The sequence below is a fragment of the Schistocerca nitens genome, chromosome 1 (assembly GCF_023898315.1).
Source record: "Schistocerca nitens isolate TAMUIC-IGC-003100 chromosome 1, iqSchNite1.1, whole genome shotgun sequence".
In the NCBI taxonomy this organism is placed as follows: Eukaryota; Metazoa; Arthropoda; class Insecta; order Orthoptera; family Acrididae; genus Schistocerca; species Schistocerca nitens.
In genome coordinates, this window is record NC_064614.1 from 1,118,348,911 (window position 1) to 1,118,371,690 (window position 22,780).

The following is a 22,780-nucleotide window of genomic DNA, read 5'->3' on the forward strand; positions in this document are numbered from 1 at the left end:
TAACGAAGTATCGATCGAGGCTCGTCTTCATTAATAATCTGGCATCTGACGCGCATCTGGGTCAATTCACTAGCTAGCTACAGGAAATTAAAGCCACTCTATAAATAAGAAACGTGTGGTCTTCCTATGCAATCTTAGCCAATCGTTCATCATCTGCATCGTTTAGAAAATAGAGTTCAATATAATGGATTTTTTTGTTGGTTCTTCGTAGCAAACTGTCATGTTTGATGACAAACTGGTGCAGTAGTTAATTACTTGACACAAATCCAACCACATTAAAAGTCGGCTTTCCGAATACAAGTATTTTATTCAACAGTAACTATAGTGGCCAACGAAGGGTTAAATAAATGTAAACCTTCCTTATTACCACACATAAGGTAAAATTATAAGAGCAGTCACTCCTTAGTCATCGATGAATCATTTATCTTTACTCATAATTGTGACAATTTGGAACATGTGAACTGTAATATTCTGAGAATGGTTTTCCGATTGCCTGCCATTGATATCAAGTGTAGAACAGTATTGGATCACGAAAAAAGAATTTAAATTTTGATGTATGTAGGATAGTATGACAACTTCACTTCAATCCCTTTGTGCGCCCACATCCACTCACTAGATCAATAAATCATATTTTTTTAATGTGTACTGGTGTAACAGAGATCATGGCAACGATACTGGTAGTCCTTCTTGCAAAAATACATCTTTTTCAATCCACACAGTGCAAACTCATCCATAGGACAGTAAAAAAGTAAACCACTAACATATTTACTTTATTTTACACGTCTAGTTCAGTAGGACAAAACTGACAAGCAAACGTCCAATGTCATGGAACGTGTCAATACATGAAATTACAACTTAAAAATAGAATGTTTATGACACAAAAAACGACAAGCTGTGAATTTATATAAACGCATGCAACAATATAACGCAGGAATCAGCTTCATTTTTCAAGGAACTCCTCCACAGGATAGAGGGAGTGACCACTGGGAAAACCTTCACTTTTGATTTGAAAGTGCATGGATTACCGCAAAGATTTTGGAATTCTTCGGCTGGCTTACTGAGGATGGATGATGCAGTATACTGCACGCCTTTCTGCACAGGAATTAAGAAAGTGCGATCCAAATGCAGACTGGATTTCTGCTTAGTAATAACTGAGTGAAAGCTGCTAATTCGTGGCAATAATCTGATATTGTTAACAAGAAACGGCAGTCAAAAATATACATATTGAGAGATTAATGTCAGAACACCCAGAGTAATGAATAGGGGTTGACAAGAGCTCCGCAAACTTACACCACCTACTGCCTGAAGAGTTATCCCAAAATATAATACCAGACGTCATAAGCGAATGAAAGTAAGCAAAGTAGACTGCTTTTCGTGTCTACCTATCACCCACATCAGATATTGTTCGAACAGAAAAAATGGTAGCATTAAGTCTTTGAACAAGAACCTTAAAGGGAAGTTTCCATGACAGTTTACTATTTATCTGAACACCTATAAGTTTGTACCATTCAGTTTCTCTAATCATATCCCCATTCCATGAAATTAAAACGTTGGGTTTTGTTTAATTGTGTGTTAGAAACTAAAAATCCGAGATTTACTGTGATTTAGCGGTAGTTTATTTTATACAGGCCATGAACTTATATCTTCAACTGTACTTTTTGAAACCATGCCGGTGTTGCATTGCAACACCAAGCCAGTGCCATCAGTGAACAAAAATATCTTAGAATCACCTGTAATACTAGAGGGCAATCATTTATATAAATGAGGAACATGAATAACCCCAGCACTGATCCCTGTGGCACCCCCATTTAACTGCATCCCACTCAGACCCCACATCATAGCCGTTCTCAACACTGAAAAATGACCTGTTGCTGTCTGTTATTAAAGTAAGAGGTGAACCAATTGTGAGCTCCTCCTGATATTCCATAATGGTCGAACTTCTGGAACAATATTTCATGACCAACAAGGTCGAAAGCCATAGTTAAATCAAAAAAAGATGCCTACTGTTTGAAATCTTTTGGTTAGTCCACCCAGTAATTCACAGAGAGAAGAGAATATAGCACTTCCAGTTGTTAAACCACTTCTAAAACTGAGCTGTACATTTGACAGCAAATTATATGAAATAAAATGATCATTTATCATTACATACAGAGGAATTTCAATAACTGTAGCAAACACAAATGGCATAGAAATAAGTATAAAATTGTCTACATTATCTTTTTCTCTCTTTTTTATAAAGCATCTTTACTACTGAGTACTTTAATCCTTCAGGAAACTGACCATTCTTAAAGAGAAAATTGCAGATATGGCTAAATACAGGGCTAGCATGTGCAGCACGGTAACTTAATATTCTGCTAGATACTCCATCATACCCACGGGAGTCTTTAGTCTTAAGTGATTTAATTATTGACACAGTCTCCTCCTTGTCAGTATCCTATAGGAGTATTTCAGATATCTGTCTCGAAAAGACATTTTCCAGGAGAGTTATATGATTCCCTGCAGAAAGTAAGTTTTTATTTAATTCAACTACAATGCTCAGAAAGTGATTGTTAAATACTGTACACACATCTGACTTATCTATAACAGCTGGCTTTATATTGTTGACCTTGGCCTGCTGATCAGACACTTCCTACACAACTGACCATATGGTTTTAATTTATCCTGGGGCTTAGGTATTTTATTTGTATACCCCATACTCTTTGCCTTCCTAATAACATTTTAAGTTCCTTACAATACAGTCTGTAATGGGCTACTGTAGTGCGATTGTGATTACTTCTCACATTTTGATATAATTCCCACATTGTTCTGCATGATATGCTTGTTCCACTAGTCAGCCACCCAGCCTGCCTTTTACTGGCAGCACCCTATTTAGAACATTACAATGGGAAGCATCTTTCAAAAATCATGAGAAATTATTAAGTAAGGCATTATATTCGTCATCTATATTATTGGCACTATAAACATTGTGCCGCTCTTTTTCCTTAACGAGGTTTAAAAACCTCTCTATTGTCATTGGATTAGCTTTACTACATGCTTTGTAATTATACATAACATTTGCTTGAGTACAAAAATCTTTTACTGTTAAAATTTGTGCATCAAGGTCTGAAAGGCCATTCACCCTTTTACTAACATAATGCCCATCTAGTAATAAAGAATATATAAAAACATTGTCTATGGCTGTGCTACTGTTGCCCTGCATCGTGGTTGGAAGAAACACAGTCCGCACCAGATCATATGCATTTAGGGGATCTTCCAACATCCTTTTTCCTGCACAATCACACACAAAGTTGTTATTGAAGTCACCACATACAACTAATTTTTGGTACATACTATAAAGTGAAAAAAGAACCCTCACTAGCTTGAGCAGAAATGCTCTGAAGTCAGAGTTAGGAAATCTATAAATAACAACAATTAGAAGTTCAGTTTCACTAAATTCAATTGCCCTGCACAACATTCATATACTTATTCAGTAAACCATAATAACAGTACTCATCAAGTGTAAATAATTTATGTAACACTGCTGAGCCATGTGGACATGGTGCCATTTAACTAATACAGTTGCAGATACATCCATAATACTTTCATTAGACTACAAGGTCGTCTTAGATTACTATAGAAAACATTCAATAGTTTATACAGAATATAGGGACGAGCTCAGTTTGAAATCTGTTTGAATGATGATGTTTTGTAGCTCTGTATATTAGACGAACGCTGTGCAAGCTACTGTCCGGTCCAGTATGCTGGTTGTTACAGTACCATGTATCCAGATCTCATTCCCTGGGGTGAAAGTCTGACGAAAAGTTTTCAGGGTTGTATAATGCATCTTCTCAATTCTACTCTGGAAGTTCAGTAGAACTGATTGATTCATACCTTCATCCATTTTGGGAAATGACACGATAATTACTTGTATTAATTACAAACATTCGTTACACTTGAGCCTGGTGTTTTTGGATAATAAATAAAGCATTAAATGCTGAAAGTTGTGTGTGTTATTTGAAAAGCGTGAATTACACACAGAGGAGTGATATTTCAGACAAATCTAAGAATAAAAATTCTAATGCTCCTGCGAAGATTAATAAAACTACCCGACCCGAAATAACACATCAGAAGTCATCATACAGCACACACTGTCGTATAAACTGCCGGAAAAAATAGTACACCTGGAAAGACGATGATGACCTTGATCTGATGACGTCATATGATACTTGCGGGATAATAGATGTACTGATAATTCTTTCAACATCGTAAGCCCACTGATAGGTAGTGGATAGCTTGGCATAGCTACTAGAGTGCCAGTCGTGTCTGCCCTTTAGTAGGGAATGTACAAAGCCAGAAGACTCAGTGTGGTTCAGACGCGTGAAGCAAGCAGGCAACCATGCCACGGAGAAGCACTCGGGCTTCCTACAGCCAACTGAACGAGTTTGAAAGGGTTCAAAATGTGGCCTTTCGAATGGTGGATGGTCCGTTTGGAGAAGGCCTCACAAGTTGGACGTGCTGCGTCAGTTGTGAAACGATGTTGGTATCAGTAGCCACGTGATAATACTCACACCCATAGACAAGGTTCTGGATGTCCACACAGCACAGACGCCCAAAAGGGTCGCCTTATTGTAAGGACAGCACAGGTAGATCATACATTATCACAGAACAGATGACAGAGCTTATGAGCTCCGATGTGTCAACACGAATTGTTGAGAATTTTCAATTAGGAGTCTGGCCACGCACACGCACAGCTCTAGTCTGTCTTCCGCTCAAGCCAGAGCACGGACGGCATGGCTCGGCTGGTGCCACCAGAGGATCACTTGGAAGATAGAATGGCGTGCCGTCATCTACAGTGCTGAAAGGATATTCTGTTTGCACTCAAGTGCCCGTACACTGTTCGTGAAACCCTAAGTGCTCTGTAAGACGTGCAACTTCTTCCCTGGCCAGCACGATCTCTGGACTTGTCTCATACGAGATTGTATGGGGTATGTTGGTACGAGAAGTGACTCGTGTCCCTCGTCAACCAACAACTCTTACAGAGCTGTGTGAACATTCGAGCAGGCGTGAGATAAGGAATCCCAGTACACTAATCTCCATGGTAGAATGGACAGGATGCCAGCGTAGATCATTCATTGCCGACCGTGGAGGCTACACCAGATAGTACTACGGTTTCAGCGTCAGTCTAAACATGGTACCTCAGCACCGCTTATGATATTGATCCGTAAATGTAATCATTTCATGTACTCCAAATGCACTGTTGTAACATTAAATCTTGACTTAATTGGAAACCTCCAATAGAGGGTACTAATTATTTTTCCAACTGTGTAGTTGGATCAGCCCTACGGCTGAAAAATTGACAGTGTATCTCAATACGCACGAGAATATGAGAGTAAGCTACTATATTAAAATAACAGACGTGACTAATTTTAGATAACTTACTGCGTGTAGCGATCGCATTCGCCCTAGGATGTTTTCTAAGAGTCTGTGTTCATTTGCACATAGGTGGATGCAAAAGCTAATCACCTAAATGAAAATTATTTGACAGTAATCCAAGATGTCGCTAACGTAACCAAAACAACTTCCTGCACAGGCACTGCACGTCTGACCTTATTTGAACTAGGTACTCGTAGCAGAGTATGTGAAACGAATTTGAGCAGACATGGATGAAGGGTAGAAGTAACTGTTAAATACGACGTGTTAAAAATGAATATATTAAACATCAGACAACAGTAATGCAAATTACTAGTTAACAGTTCAATTCGAATACATGCAATCCAAACTAGCTTTGTCTTTCTCATAAAACTTAGTGCCTAAGGAATGAATACAAGTCTTAACAAAATTACAAATGATGCGGTAATTAGCTTCTGAACACCTAGTGATTCACTGTTGTATTGTATGTTAACCGGGGGCCTAGAAACGACGGAGGGGATCCGTCCCCGCCGCAGCCGCAGTGGTCCGCAACCCCACGATGACTACCGCAGTCCACTTCACCCCTCTGCCGCCCCACACCGAACCACTCTTTTAGGGTTATTGTGCTGTTCGGCCCCGTGGAACCCCCCCCCCTCCCCCCTCAGAGAATGTCTCACATCTAACTCGTGTAAGCCCTATGTTTGGGCAGCAATCGGCGACGTGTAGCTGAGGCGGAATAAGGGGAACCAGCCCGCATTCGCCGAGGCAGATGGAAAACCACCTTACAACCATCCACAGACTACCCAGCTCACAGGACCGCGACACAAGTCCGCCGGGCAGATTCGTGCCGGGGACCAGGCGCTCCTTCCCAATCCGGAAAGCGTACATTAGACCGCACGGCTAACGGGGCGGGCATGATTCACTGTTACTCTGAATTACACCACTGAATATGAACTCGCGTAAGTATATTGGCGGGCGGACAAACACAAAGTCGTGATGTAACTCACCACTTACAGTTCAGAGCAACAACATAACTTGGAAGGGTGGCACTGGTAATAGGATGTACCGCTTAAGTTATTCAGAATCATTACTTTCCATTGGGAGAAAATGATTTATCTGAATTCACTGTTCCTCTTAATATGTCTTTTATACAAAACACGTGTTATTACTCGAAGCACTGTTCTTCCTATTCTACCGGGTAATCTAATGGCTGATTTCTTCTTCAAACAAGAAGTGAATGGTAAACATGCTGACAAAACCTGTAATTGATAGAGAACAAACAGCCCATCAAAGATCAGGTTTCTGATGCCGTGGTTATGAAGATAATATACAAACGTACCACAATCAACGTGTAATTAAGCTGGCTAGTTAGATATCCCACATATAATTGTAGAAATATTTAGCATGAATGTTGCAAAAGCAAAATAGGTAATGAGAAAATGAAACAGCTGAAAATAGGCACCTTTTATGTAAGTTTTCAATCACAGCTACAGTGATAGTAGTTACCATTTATAAAAGAAATGTCGTGAAAGCTAATATTTTCCATCATATACCATTATTTAAGAAAATGAAAACTGTAGGTTGATAGTGATAATGACTACCTCAGGTTCATTTTCCCATGTTTTACTTATTTCTGTGAGACAAACGGAACATTGACAGATGTCGTCTGACGTGAGTGCTTGAATTCATGTTGTTACCAGGAGGCAACTGGTCTTTTAGTAGAGTTGGCCACTGCTCGATATGCTACACAGCAGTTTGGAGAAAAGCAACGTCAGCAGCTGTTACACACAGCGCGCCGCCAGGGTCAGGTTATGCCAGCCGTCCACTGCAGAGACTCTAACTGGTGATGACTGAGCACAGAACAAAAGTAACGAGACGTGGCGGAAGTGCATTACACCATGCCTGGTAACGAAGTGTGCCACTCTAGTTCGTGCTCTGTCTGTTGCTCAATGCCAGCTACATTCCTTCTCCCACACACTTCAATGTGGATCTCACTCATTTAGCAGAACTGTTACCCAAAAAACTTACCTCAGGAGCAGATATCAGATCTCATACAAAAACAGAGTTTTTAGATTTATACTGAGCGTTCGAAATTCATGGGAAGGCACCATGTATGATTTCGGTCGTCGACGGCAGAAGTCTATGCGCTACATCAGTCTATTTATAGTCGTGGTATGAACTGGTGCTTGAAGCAACTCAATCAAATCAACGACGTTCTGTCTCACAGTACACTGTTGATCACCCTGTTTGGTTCTGTGGAGGGTACGTTATGTCCATTTGTCAGACACTTTGGTCATCCAGTGTGGCAGTTTATGCGTATGACATTCAAGATCCAATCCAGAGACGCTTGAACTGAACCGTGTTGTATCAGATATTGTACAACCCACACGTCTTGCACCGATTATCAACCAGCGTTCGAAGTCGATTAAAGAGCGACGTACTGCTATGTCCACTGTTCGCTACACGCTTGTCTGTAACGGACTACGCGGTATCGTGTCTACAATGACGGCATACGCCGCATCTAGCTGCAACTTTTGGACGCCATAGATAGTACAACTTCAGCTGGTGCAATCCATTCTTTGACTTTCGGCAGAAAATGCTTTTGTAACCGTCGACTTCAGTGACATATTCTTGTTGACCACCGAATTGAATGGGGCTCATCCTTCTTGTGTCGAAGGATTTCCAACAAGTGTAAAAACATTTAGTGCAATCCAATTTTTTCCCTGTAGTTACACAAAAATCATGTATATCTCTGAGACAGTTCTTAGATTGCACCATATGGGTCATCCTCACACTTAACGCGCTCATCTGTGTAGATTATACTAACCTGCTTTACGTTAGCGCCTGACATGTCACTTATTGATAAATCTCTAAAAAGTACACTGCAGAGCCAAAGGAACTGGTATAGGCATGCGTATTCTAATACAGAGACGTGTAAACAGGCAGAATACGGCGCCGCGGTCGGCAATGTCTTTGTAAAACCCGAAGCATTCCGATGGGCAGTTCCAGCAGAACAATGAGACACCTCAAACGTCCAGAATTGCTACAGAGTGGCTCCAGGAACACTATTCTGACGTTAAACACTTCCGCTTGCTACCAAACTCCACAGGCATGAACATTATTGAACATATCTGAGATGCTTTGCAACGTGCTGTTCCGAGGAGATCTCTACACCCTCGTACTCTTACGGATCTATGGACAGCCAGCATTACTTCAACATTTGTCAGGCTCTCATCACGTCGTGATGCGGCACTTCTGCATACTCGTGGGTGGCCTAAGTGAAATTAGGCAGGTGTACCAGTTTCTTTGGCTCTTCAATGTATATTCACTGTCTAGTCACATTAATGTGATTACCACCTATTTTCGACTTCAGCGTGCACTAACCATTCGCACGTGGCAGGATGCAGCACTATCAGTGGTGGGTATGTAAAGAGTGTTGCTTGGACACAGACCACACACCAGTATTTGACGTAATGCGGAAACGGAGCGATTTATCAGACGTCCAAAAGGGCATGATCATTGGGTTTTCGAACAAGAGTGGAAGCATTTTGGAGAAGGCTAATTTTGCAAACAGTTTACGTACCTTTGTGGTTAAAGTAAACCGTGCATTGCAAGGCAACTGTGGTGCAACACAGGCCGTAGATGACGGGATTGATTGATGGCTGCAGAGGTGTGTATGGCCGAATAGGCGTGTAACTGTTGAGCAAAGGACCGCCCAGACAGTACTAAAGGGCTATCAACAGTGTGTCTTCAACAACAGCAAATGTTGTGTTGGGGCCACATGCAGGAAGTGTTGCTTCATACAGTGGAGAATGGCAAAACAGGGGCACGCCGGCGACTGAGGCGTTGCAAGGTAAGCACGCACAGATAGCCTTGCTGACAGCAGCAGTCTACCAACAGACTCACACAAGGACGCATGCAGACCGAGCCCCAAGCGAAGCCTGGAGAGTGCTGAGTAAGGAGAAATGAGGCCAGCACGCTAAGTTACGCTGCAATATGCTGTGGGAGTAATAACAAAAAGCTAACACCGAGGGTAAAAAACGTCCTCCTGTCGGATATAAATAGTGGAGCACAGGCTGCAACAGACAGAAGCCATTAGGAAGCAGTTCGGATCTGAGGACGGACGTGGTCCGTGTCCGAATGATCAATCTTCATTGGTGTCGATTCAGGAAGTTTGTTCCAGCTCACAGGCGTCATCCGTTCGCCGCCAGATGTCAACTCTGGAGGTCGGCCCGAGTTCGGTCGGCACCATGGCTGACAAACTACAGCGAGAACTTCCAGCAGGACCAGCCGCAGTGCGGTCTTGGTCACAGGCTCCATCGGGGCTTTACGCCCGGACTTCATGGAAACCTGGCCCCACGGCACGTGGTTCGTCCATGACAGGACCTCGTGGACATTGCGACTGATGGCTTCCCAGCCGCCACTGCAGCAGGCGTCGGCAGCTGACCTCACATACTGGGGCGCCGAGCGCCGACGAGTTCATCTCAACCACAGGACATCCTGGCTTCAGCAGAGCACTGGTGGCCTGAGGCTCCCGAGTGCGATCAGCAGCGCACGTTGCGCGCATTGTAGGAGAATCTACACAGCAGCAGCCAGGCGGATGGATCCACAGGGCTGGGCAGCAACGACGAGGGAGAAATTGTAAAAAAAGTTCAATAAATAATTGTAAAACTCCACGCCTTCTCAGTCTTTGGTACAGCCACTGTGCTAACAAGTGGTGCAGAAGCCATAACAGTTGCCATGATGGGCTCCCGCAGCAGGTGCCTGGTTCATGAACGCATGCTAACTGCTGTTCATCGGCGACAAAGACTGGAACTAGCACCCCACTACCGCAACTTGGCGTGTACTGAGTGGTGCGGGTCCTCCTGTCAGAAGAATCACCTTTAGTGGTCCAGGAGATGTTCGACGCCTGAAAGCAGACACCCTGCAACAGGCCTCTGAAGGAGGCACTCAAGACCAAGGAACCTTCTGGTTTGAGGGAGTTTTTGCGGAATTCCCTAAGTGATCTCGTCCTTCTGGAAGGAACAATGGATCAACACAAGTATGTATCTATCCTTGGGGGCCATGTCCACCCCTACATGGAATTTGTTTGTCCATGACACAATTCTTTCTGGCAGCAGAAGAATGCAACATCTCACACAGTTGAAACTGTATGTGCATGGTTGGAATGGCACCATGATGGATTTACGTTACTCTGCTAGTCACCAAACACACCGGATTTAATCCCAGTCCTGAATCTGCGCGATCATCTCGATGTATCTGTTCGCGCAGTGGCTCCTGAACCTATGAACCTGACGAAGCTGGTCATGGCACTGGAGTCAACATGGATCCACATCCCTGTCGATACCTTCCTGAATCTCTCTGACTCGCTTCCTGAACGCGTCGCTGCAGTCAGCGCTACAAAAAGTGGATAGACAGTATTTTGATAGATGGTCACATTAACGTGAGAGAGTCGTCTACAACAGTGTTGCAGAGTCAGACACAGTTCCATTCAACGAACGGTCCAGAAGCAACTTTTCGTGTCATTTAAAAGCAGGGGCTGTAGTAGTGCTGTTTCCATTCTATGAAACTGATATTTGTGACATGACTGTGAACAAATGCCTACAGCTGCATACAGTGTGATTCCAGTTAACATGAAAATGGGCCGGTATTATCGGAAGCAGTATCTGAAACCATATTATGTCACTTAGTTTTCAGCACACCGCTGATCACAGCCAGAATAATTTTGCGTGCATCGTTTCGTATTCAGTGATAACAATCCCTGCTCAGATGTCTACCGAACTATAATACTGGAACTGACATGTCTCCTACATGATCACAGATGACCTACACGATACATAACTGTTTCTGCAAAGCGCGCCACAGAAGCTTTTAATCCAGTCAAGTATCGTAACACAGACTTCCTTTAGACGTCACATATATGTAGACTTCACGCATCTCCCTTTAGTGATCTCATGAGAGGAATTTGCAGTTCTGCAAAAGATGATACAAACTGTGTTGTCGTTACATAAACGAAGTCGCTAGAACGTGGAAGGAGGTCTGCAGAGAGAAATATTGTCATTTGTCGAAGACAAAAGTACTACGTTTACATATGAAGAAAACTCAATAAATTTGTATCTTTTTTTAAATTTGCTACAAATAAGCTTAGATCAATATCAAAGAAGCCCGCAGCAGAGAAGTTCATTCTCTTGATTGACAGACACAGGACGTCATAGGTAATTCCTCGCTGGAACAGAATCTGAAGCTTCCCCATCAGCTCGCCGACTGTGTCAGCTAGGTCTGCCGCAGAGGAACACAGCCAGCACATTGCCAGCAGGCTGACAGTTATAGCCAGCAAGAAGAGGCAGAGAGAATACGTGGCAGCGCGTGTCTGGTGTGTGGGGTCTCGGTCGCTGTGCGCTAGCAGTACGACGTTGTACGTCAGGGAGACCATCTAGACCGCGTGCTGCAGCACGGACAGCAGCAGCGCAGGGCCGAAGTGGTGTCCGATGAGGCGGGCGGCGCGGTGCAGGGCCAGCCTGGCGCGCTGCAGCCGCCGCAGCTCGCCCCCCGCCGCCCACCGCCGCCCTCCGGAGGCCACCGCCTCCTCCAGCTCCGCCTCCCCGTGCAGAGGCGGCCGCACGCTCCTCACCAGCTGCACGCGGATCGCCCCCATCCGGTCTCGCACTGCCAGCACTACACCGACGAACTGTAGGTACCAAAGGAGTTCGTACGCTCCCAAATAGTGTACTATTTTATACTTCCACTTATTATAAGAACTGTCCACTACTGCGGCAAGTCCAGCACTGCAAATAAATGTAATAAACACTGCAAATATAAGTTTAGCAGTTAACCGAGTTTTAGTGAATGATTTTCTCCCATAGCTGTCTTGCTGATACGAAAGCAATTTGTCTAGTGTTTCAAACAACTCAATAATTACACACACATGCTTGTTTCTGGTAGTTAGACAAGTAATTAACAGCACGACAGATGGGACCCACATCAACAGTAATCCTAATGCTGTGGGTATTTTTTGTGATGAGCCCATTGGTCTCAAGCAGGACTGTGTATAGTTGCAGTATGAGCCGACTGCAGTGATTCCAGTTAGCCACATCGCTGTTACGCTGAAGCTGGCGATTCTTCCGACCAACTCATTGTATCCTGCAGCTCTAATGCGCCCATTGTTACTACTCGAAGAAATGAGGCCACACACTCGACTAATCTCGTACAGCGGCCTGATGGCATTCTTGAAGCTGTAACTATCCATTGTCACACATTCTTAAGAAGGAACACAGGAGCAACGTCATTCATAATACTGTTTTGTACATCCTTTATATTTGCTGGACATATTAAGAAATTATTAGTTCATTTTCAGCTAAGAAAAAACATTCCAACATTTATTTATTTGTTAATCAAAAACTTCCAACTACTTGTAATGGATTTCCGTAAGTATTCATTCTTTTCTCTCTATATCAACGTGTCCAATAGCCTTGTTCCGTTCCATCTGGGATGGTGCTCACAGAGTAGTGCCTTATAACCTTCTTCCCCTTTACTGCATTATCTACTGTGTACCCTCTAGTATCATTACCTTGAGGTTATCCCATCGATTCTATGCAACTCCTGAGAAAGCCACTTTCAGTAATTAAGTTTCGATTCCTCAGTGCGTTTTAATTATTAAGTCCCTTTTAATGACAAAGAGGCCCACACATGCTCAGTATTTACTGTGCAATAATACTGTGTCAATACGTATCACGAAAGTCCGACACCAAGAACAGCACAATATTATTGTGCAATATTTAGGCCAGGCACTCGTCGGTTAGTGCTTTGCCTTCGTAGGGAACATGTCAACGAGCGATGACGTACATCTTGCATGTATTGCAATAATTGCAATGTTTAAGCGGTGCGAAAAGAAAAGCAAGAAGAACCGGCGATGGGCGAAGAGTGGTTTGGAAGCATTTCTGCGCAAGGCGTACTAACTTGCTTATAGAACGGCATCCGATTTTTTTTTTGTGATGAACGAGGACTCTTTCAGCTAACTATTGAACCTCGTTAAGCCTTTTGTAATCACCAAAGATGCTGTTCATATAATCGTCGGATTTCGCTTTCCACAATGCTGTAAGTGATCTATAAACCCGAAAAAGAGTGTGATGTTTTATTCCATAGATCGAGCTATTCAGTAGTTCCGCAATAAATAATTCAATCTTCTGAAACCAATAAATAATCAGTTACCGTGTTATTTCCCTGCACTTAATTTCATCGGATGTTTCTACAGCTAATTACTGAATAACTAATCAAACTGTTCATCTGAATGCACTTCCACAGATGATTGCTTTTCATCTCTGTTTCATGGTGCACTCACATTCATTTGACGTGTCTGTATCAGTTCTTTACAAGGCCGTATATCACGTGGTGGAGGCAGTAACTGCAATGTATTGCAAAGCATCATACTTACACGGTGCAAGATATTACGTCACCTGCAATATATTGTGCAAACTGCCAATATCATTCTCAGATAGTAAATTTTGTTGCTCAATACTCAGTATAGCGCAATAAATATGCAGTAGCTGAGAGCCCCCTAAGGGTTTTCCATAGGAATTTTTCCTCGTCCTTTCTTTTTAGTATTTCTTCGTTTCGCACTTCATCAATAATACTTGTTTTTAACAGTTTTCTGTAGCACCACTTTCCCTTTCACACAGTGTCGGGCTACATATACACTCACGAACTTTTTCGTCAATTCCATGAAAGTAACATGCGAGCAGGTGTCAACACGTCTACAGTGCTGTAAACCTACGTCAGCAAAACCTACAATATCTATACAGATAACGAATCGAGACAACTTGAACAAATACAGCCAATCTTGAAAGCAGTTGTTTTTGTCTTTGTGGTCTTCTGTCCGAAGACTGGTTTCTAACATACTCTGTGCTACGCTACACTGTGCAAGCCTCTTCATATCCGATTAACTTATGCGACCTACATCAATTTGAACAGGATTACTGTATTCGTTTCCTGGTCTGCCTCTACAATTTCCACCCCCACACTTCGCTCCAACAAGAAATTAGTGAATCTTTGATGTTTCAGAACGTGTGCTATCAACCTATTGCTTCTTTTGGTCAAGTTGTGTCACAGATTTCTTTTATTCCCTATTACATTCAGTACTTCCTCATTAGTTACGTGATCTGCATCATCGTACGAGGGTTGGAACTTCAATAGTGGCAACTATTTATTTGCAGCTCGTGCGAAATAGATACGTGTTTCAAAGTTTTACTGACCTTCAAAGTAGTCACCAGCATTGTACATAAACCGTTGCCAGCGCTGTGGAAGTCGTAGGATACTCTTAGCAGTGTCAGTTGTGTTGACAGTTCGAGCGGCGCGGTCTATTGTCCGACGAATTTGTAGCAGTTCTGAAATGAATGCCGTGAAGTGTTTCCTTCAGTTTAGAAATCGAGTTGAACTCACGAGGGCTTTAATCAGGGGAGTGCAGTAGGTGGTATAGCACTTAGCAGCCCCATCAGTCAAACAAATCAGTAACAGCTTGCACTGTACGTGCTTGAGCATTGTCCTGCAAAATGATGGTCAGGTCCAGCAGAAAGTGTCATCACTTCTATCTCTATATTGTTCATTGGAACACAACTTACGATCAGCTACTGACGGTATGTTTCCTTTGGTTATACATGTTTCTATACATTTGCTGTTATCCTCTAGATAATCATGATGATGATGATGATGACGAGTCCCATACTCGTTTACAGAGCATAGGGGAGACCCGCGCCGCCTTACTAGGCAAGGTCCTAGTGGAGGTGGTTTGCCATTGCCTTCCTCCGACCATAATGGGGATGAACGATGATGATGATGAAGACGACGCAACAACACCCAGTCATCTCGAGGTAGGAAAAATCCCTGACCCCGCCGGGAATCGAACCCGGGACCCCGTGTTCGGGAAGCGAGAACGCTATCGCGAGACCACGAGTTACGGACTCATACATAGCCATTTTACACTACCCCTCGATTTCGTTTTTAGACATCTGTATTTCCTTTCCTATGCCTCATTTGCTGCAGTTTTATATTTTCTCCCTTCATCACATAAATTCTTATCTTCTGTGACACCCAAAGATTTCTACTAAGCATTGTCTTTTCCCCTGTTAACCTCACTACTTCATGTCTCAGCGGTACCTATTCATCACCTGCTACATTCTCTTTCTCTGTTTCAACGAATCCTTTCTTAATGAACAATTTGATTGTTGACGTACACTATTTGAGCAGACTAATATATACTGAAGAGCCAAAGAATCCTGTACACCTGCCTAATGTCGTGTAGGGCCCCGCGAGCATGCAGAAATGCCGCAACATGATGTTGTATGGACTCGACTGATATCTGAAGTAGATCTGACACCATGAATCCTGCAGGGCTGTTCATAAATCCGTAAGAGTATGTTCATGTCTATGGAGTGTGGTGGACAACGGAAGTATTTAAACTCAGAAGAGTATTACTGGAGCTACTCTGCAGCAATTCGGGACGTTTGGGGTGTCGTATTGTCCTGGTGGAATTGCCCAAATCCGTCGAAATGCACAACGGACATGAATGGGTGCAGGTGATCAGACAGGATGCTTACGTACATGTCACCTGTCAGAGTCGTATCTAGACGTATCAGGGGTCCCATGTCACTCCAAATGCACACGCCTCACACCATTAAGGAACATCCACCAGCTTGAAGAATCCCCTGCTAACACACAGGGTCCATGGATTCATGAGGTTGTCTCCATACCCGCACACGTCCATTCGCTCGATACAATTTGAAACGAGACTCGTTCGACCAGGCAACGTGTTTCCAGTCATCAACAGTATAATGTCGGTGTTGAGGGCCCAGGCGAGGCGTAAAGCCTTGTGTTGTGCTGTCACAAGGGTACACGAGTGGACCTTCGGTTCCGAAAACCCATATCGATGATCTTTCGTTGAATGGTTCGCACGTTGACACATGTTGGTGGCCAAGCATTGAAAGCTACAGCAGTTTTCGGAAGGCGTGCACTTCTGTCACATTGAACGATTCTCTTCGGTCGTCGTTGGTCCCGTTCTTTCAGGATCTTCTTCCGGCCACAGCGATATCTGAGATTCGATATTTTGACGGATTCCTGGTATTCGCGTAACATTCATGAAATGGTCGTACGGGAGAATCCCCATTTCATCGCTACCTCGGAGAGACTGTGCCCATTGCTCGTGCGCCGACTACAGCACCTTTTGCAAACTCACTTAAATCTTCATAACCATCCATTGTAGCAGCAGTAAACAACTGTTGTCGTATACAGGGTTGCCGACCGCGGCGCCGTATTCTGTCTGTTTACATATCTTTGCGCTTGAATACGCATGCCTGTGTCGGAATCCGAATCTCCTAAAATTGACGACAAATGCTCCGTAAGTCTGATGTCTCGATACTGAACAAAAATACAAAGTTTCACGACTCAGAAATGTTATACCCTGCCCACTCGTCTAACGCAGGCTGCCTAGGAAGCTGTTTTCCCGGATAGCTAGACAACAATTCAAGCAAAATTTATTAGTGTAGTTTATTAGAGTACGTTAAATTGACAGTACTTAACATTGTGTTTTCCCAAAGAGGTATCGCAAGCAGTTGGCGACATGCAAATAATCAATGTCCTTTGCTATACACAATTTTAATGCAACCACAACACAAAATTTCGTAAGTCACGGCTAAAGTGTTAGGATAACAGCTCGTCTACTAGTTCGGCCGCGGCTAGGCGGAGCGGTGCTTATGTTCTCTTGGCCTAGATGCCGCTCCTGTCTTGGTGTCATCCTAGTCAGCGTACTACTGGCTGACGTCGTCGCGACAGCGGCGGAGGAGGCAGGAGGGTGGATGCATCGATGGACCGGAAGCTGCGGCTACAGGGGACGTCAGTCTTCCGGCCGTACCCCGACATCCGGCCTCCGCTCTGGCGGAAACGTGCCCCGGAAATCGACGAAAAGCTTATGCGACCACCTCCCGATTCCAATAACCAGATGAAGAAGGCGTCGGCGGCTGCGGTGTGGACAGGTCCAGCTCCATCGGTAGGGTGAGATAAGGCGGAGGAAACGAATGCTTCGTCTCCATCGGGACGTCCTGCGGTGTCCTGATGACACCCTCTGGCGGCTGCTGTGGCCACGCTGTCCTTGGGACCCGTGAATCCGGTGGAAGAGACACAGATAGTTCACGGTGCACATGACAGTGGTGAAGTTGATTGTGATGTCGGCGCTGCAACCCTTCAGGATCTGAAATGAGGTACATGCAAGCGCCAAGTCGACGGATGAAGTCGCCTCGTGTCCACTGTCCGCTGCCACTAAAAATCCTATAAAACGTAATATCAAGCGACACGGAGCGATACTTGCGGCCTTCCTTCGGTGCCGGATGCTGAGGAGGGTGGAGCAAATGGAGCAGTGTCCAATGGCGGTGGCCGTGAATTCCGCCGGCGACGGTCCATCGCGTGGGTGCGAACGATAGGAGGCGAGAAAGAGTGGTGTGTGCTGAACGAAGTTTGGCCACCTGCTGCTTGAAGGTTCTGACAAAACGTTCCGCTTCGCCGTTTGACTGTGGATGGAAAGGTGCACTAGTTAGATGCTGTATGCCATTGCGTTCACAGAATGTTTCAGATTTATTTGACGTGAACTGAGGGCCGTTATCCGACGCTGTGACTTCTGGTAAACCTTAGCGGCAAAACCTGAAATGTGCTGCGTGAAGTTGTTCATTGGCAGAGAAAAGGAAACTTGCTGTACGAGTAAACCACAATCAACCAACGATCGTTCCAAAAAGGTCTCGAAAATTCTATGTGCACACGTTGCCATCGTGATTGCGACTTAGGCCAAGCAGAGAATTTTTATGGCGGAGCGGACTGATTTTCTGCACATGCGTAGCACTGTCACGACATGTATTCTATTAGGGGTGTCCATATCCTGCCAAGTACAGAGTCGAAGCGCTAATAGTTTTGTACGAACAATCCCCTCAGTGTCCTTGATGAAGTAACTGCAACACTTCATTTTGGGAAGCTTTTGGGATCAACACACCTCACAGTCCACTGTTATTTTGAACAAGAATCACTCCTTTCAGCATAGCGAGGCTATGCCGATGTGCAGAGTATCGGCACACTACTGAGTTCTTTATGCTATGCAAGGAAAGAGGCCAAGATGTGCGAATGTATGTAAGCACAAGGTTCAACTCTGAATCAGCGTACGTGGCCTGTGCGATTTACCCATAATTCAGCGGAAAAGATTTAAGCAATTCAGAATCCTGAGCATCTATGTGACAATAAAGTCAAAGTCTGTATCAGGGCCAATCGTAAGACGTGAAAGTGCGTCTGCATTACCGTGTTGAGCTGTCGGACGATACAAAACGTCGTACTGGTATTGAGACAACAGGCCCATCCATTCAATTTTTGGGTAGTTCGTACAGGAAGCGGTTTCTTCGGATGAAACAAGGACTGCAAAGGATTGTGATCCGTTTCTAAGTAGAATTTTCTGCCATGCAAATAGTAGTGGAATTTGGTGACACCATACACAATAGCCAAAGCCGCTTTCTCTACTAGTGAATAGTTACATGATCTTTGGACAACACTTTTGATGCGAAAGTAACAGGCCTGTTTTTATTACTAATTCTGTGCGAAAGAAATGTATCAGTTCTCTAAGAGGAAGCGTCAGCTAGCGACACAACTGGTTTGTTGGGATCAAAGTAAACTAAGCATCGATCACTGAGCACTGCATCTTTATGTTTTTGAAAAGATACTTGGCACTCATCTGTCCAAACAAAGGGGACGTTTTTGAGACGAAGCGATGCAAAGGGGCTGCGGTTTGTGCAGCGTTCGGCAAGATACGAATATAATAGTTCAGTTTCCATAAGACTGAATGAATTTCGATAACATTGTGAGGAACTAGCAAATCTCGTATGACTAACAAATGTGACTGAGGAGGATGTACACCTTACTGTTTATGACATGACCAAGATACCGCAACTCAGGTTCAAAAAAATCACACTTGTCCACTCTACACTTTAGTCTTGCATCAGATAATGCACGAAACAAAGCACGCAAATTTGCAATATGATCTTCAGGGGTACGATCTGCTACGATAATATCGTCCCAATAGTTTGAACAGTTTGGCACTTGAGTAGTCAGTTGTTGCAAATACCATTGGAAAATGGCGGGTGCAGAAGCACTGCCAAAGGGCAAACGCAAAGATTTAAACAAGCCCAAATGAGTATTCACTACACACACTTTTTGAGATAATTCATTGTGTGGTATTTGAAGACACTCATCGCGCAAATAAATTTTTGGAAAATAGCGACCAGCATCTAATCTGTCCATGAGATCCTCTTGGCATAGCTATCGATAAGGATCAATGACAGTTTGTGGGTAGACTGTAGACTGAAAGTCAACACAGAGGCGAATGCGACCTGAAGGTTTGGAGAGCAAAACCAGTGGACTTGTCCCATTGACTAGCTAGTATGAGCGCAATGGCTCTGCTATCTTTCAATTCTTCAAGTTCAGCAGCGACTTTGTCCCCTAATGCAATGGGAGCAGTTGTGACCTGGCAAAATTTCGGCTGAGCATTGTCTTTCGGAGTAGTATGTGCACCAAAATTGTTAGCCTTGGCTAAACCTTCCGAAAAGAATTGCAGGAATTGTTTTAGCAAACTAGCTACACTGTCTTTGTGTGGAATGAAGACACTGGCAACACATTGTCCTGAATGTTAAAGCCAAATAAATCAAATTGCATCAAGAAAAAATATGGTCTAACAATCATGTGATTGTAGCATTATAAGAGTCACTGTTCACATACGTGAGCGATCCATGGTACCCAAAGTATAATTTCCGAGAATGTCTTGTCCATTAGAAGCTATCAGTTGAGTGCCAGTTTTAGACAGGTGTTTGGAGCCTAACATTGCATACGTGTGACGATTCAGCAATGTAACAGAGGGACCTGTGTCCAACTGAAATTTCACACATTTCCTACACAGAAGCAAAAGGTACAAAAAGTTGTAGGACCAGAATAGCACTGAAGAAACTGCTCGCATGCAAGTTCGGTAATGCGTGTCACACAACTGGAATACACTGCATTAATGACTTGGGCCTTGTGACTAGATATTTGTGAGGAGGCAGAGTCCTTGTGTATTTGTTCTGTTGCAAATACACTCCCGGAAATCGAAAAAAGAACACATTGACACCGGTGTGTCAGACCCACCATACTTGCTCCGGACACTGCGAGAGGGCTGTACAAGCAATGATCACACGCACGGCACAGCGGACACACCAGGAACCGCGGTGTTCGCCGTCGAATGGCGCTAGCTGCGCAGCATTTTTGCACCGCCGCCGTCAGTGTCAACCAGTTTGCCGTGGCATACGGAGCTCCATCGCAGTCTTTAACACTGGTAGCATGCCGCGACAGCGTGGACGTGAACCGTATGTGCAGTTGACGGACTTTGAGCGAGGGCGTATAGTGGGCATGCGGGAGGCCGGGTGGACGTACCGCCGAATTGCTCAACACGTGGGGCGTGAGGTCTCCACAGTACATCGATGTTGTCGCCAGTGGTCGGCGGAAGGTGCACGTGCCCGTCGACCTGGGACCGGACCTCAGCGACGCACGGATGCACGCCAAGACCGTAGGATCCTACGCAGTGCCGTAGGGGACCGCACCGCCACTTCCCAGCACATTAGGGACACTGTTGCTCCTGGGGTATCGGCGAGGACCATTCGCAACCGTCTCCATGAAGCTGGGCTACGGTCCCGCACACCGTTAGGCCGTCTTCCGCTGACGCCCCAACATCGTGCAGCCCGCCTCCAGTGGTGTCGCGACAGGCGTGAATGGAGGGACGAATGGAGACGTGTCGTCTTCAGCGATGAGAGTCGCTTCTGCCTTGGTGCCATTGATAGTCGTATGCGTGTTTGGCGCCGTGCAGGTGAGCGCCACAATCAGGGCTGCATACGACCGAGGCACACAGGGCCAACACCCGGCATCATGGTGTGGGGAGCGATCTCCTACACTGGCGGTACACCACTGGTGATCGTCGAGGGGACACTGAATAGTGCACGGTACATCCAAACCGTCATCGAACCCATCGTTCTACCATTCCTAGACCGGCAAGGGAACTTGCTGTTCCAACAGGACAATGCACGTCCGCATGCATCCCGTGCCACCCAACGTGCTCTAGAAGGTGTAAGTCAACTACCCTGGCCAGCAAGATCTCCGGATCTGTCCCCCATTGAGCATGTTTGGGACTGGATGAAGCGTCGTCTCACGCGGTCTGCACGTCCAGCACGAACGCTGGTCCAACTGAGGCGCCAGGTGGAAATGGCATGGCGAGCCGTTCCACAGGACTACATCCAGCATCTCTACGATCGTCTCCATGGGAGAATAGCAGCCTGCATTGATGCGAAAGGTGGATATACACTGTACTAGTGCTGACATTGTGCATGCTCTGATGCCTGTGTCTATGTTCCTGTGGTTCTGTCAGTGTGATCATGTGATGTATCTGACCCCAGGAATGTGTCAATAAAGTTTCCCCTTCCTGGGACAATGAATTCACGGAGTTCTTATTTCAATTTCCAGGAGTGTATATGGATTATACATGTAAAAAATAGTGTGTGAAATCTTATGGGACTTAACTGCACAGGTCATTAGTCACTAAGCTTCCACACTACTTAACCTAAATTATCCTAATGATAAACACACACACCCATGCCTGAGGGAGGACTCGAACCTCAGTCGGAACCAGATGCACAGTCCATGACTGCAGCGCCCTAGACTGCTCGGCTACTCCCACGCGGCATTGTACATGTCCTTTCTTGCAACAAGCGTAACACTGGCCTTGTCAAGAGGGGTATTCTTGGCGTTTGCGCTGTGAATAACACCAAGGTCAAGACTAAATTCTGTTCACATGTGTAGCGACCTGTTTAGCGAGCTGCTGATGCGGCGTGGAGCATTGTTTACTAAGCACAGCGAAGCAAACTGCCATTGCTGTTTGGGCCAGTCACAAACAAGGGAGTCATACTGAAAAACTGCTGGCTGCTTAAATTTATCAGCCGACAGGGCACTTGAATTGTACTCATCTAGTAGTTACAATACCTGCTGAAACGATGGATCGGGTTGTTTCAAAATCTGTTCTCTGACTTTGACATCAGGCACATTGTACACGATCACATCATCGAACATAACATCTCAATATGTTTGTAGGAGCTATTTTAAATCACCCAAATCACATTTTGTGGGACATAATAGTGACTCACAGTGCATACATTAACGAACTAGTTTATACCACGTATTATCATTAAATATAATGGATAGTTTCATTGAAAGTAGCAATTTGTAGCAAAAGTTCCTGCTGGTTTGTCATGTAATAACAACATATTAGTAGATATATCATGTATGTTCTGGCACACTAACA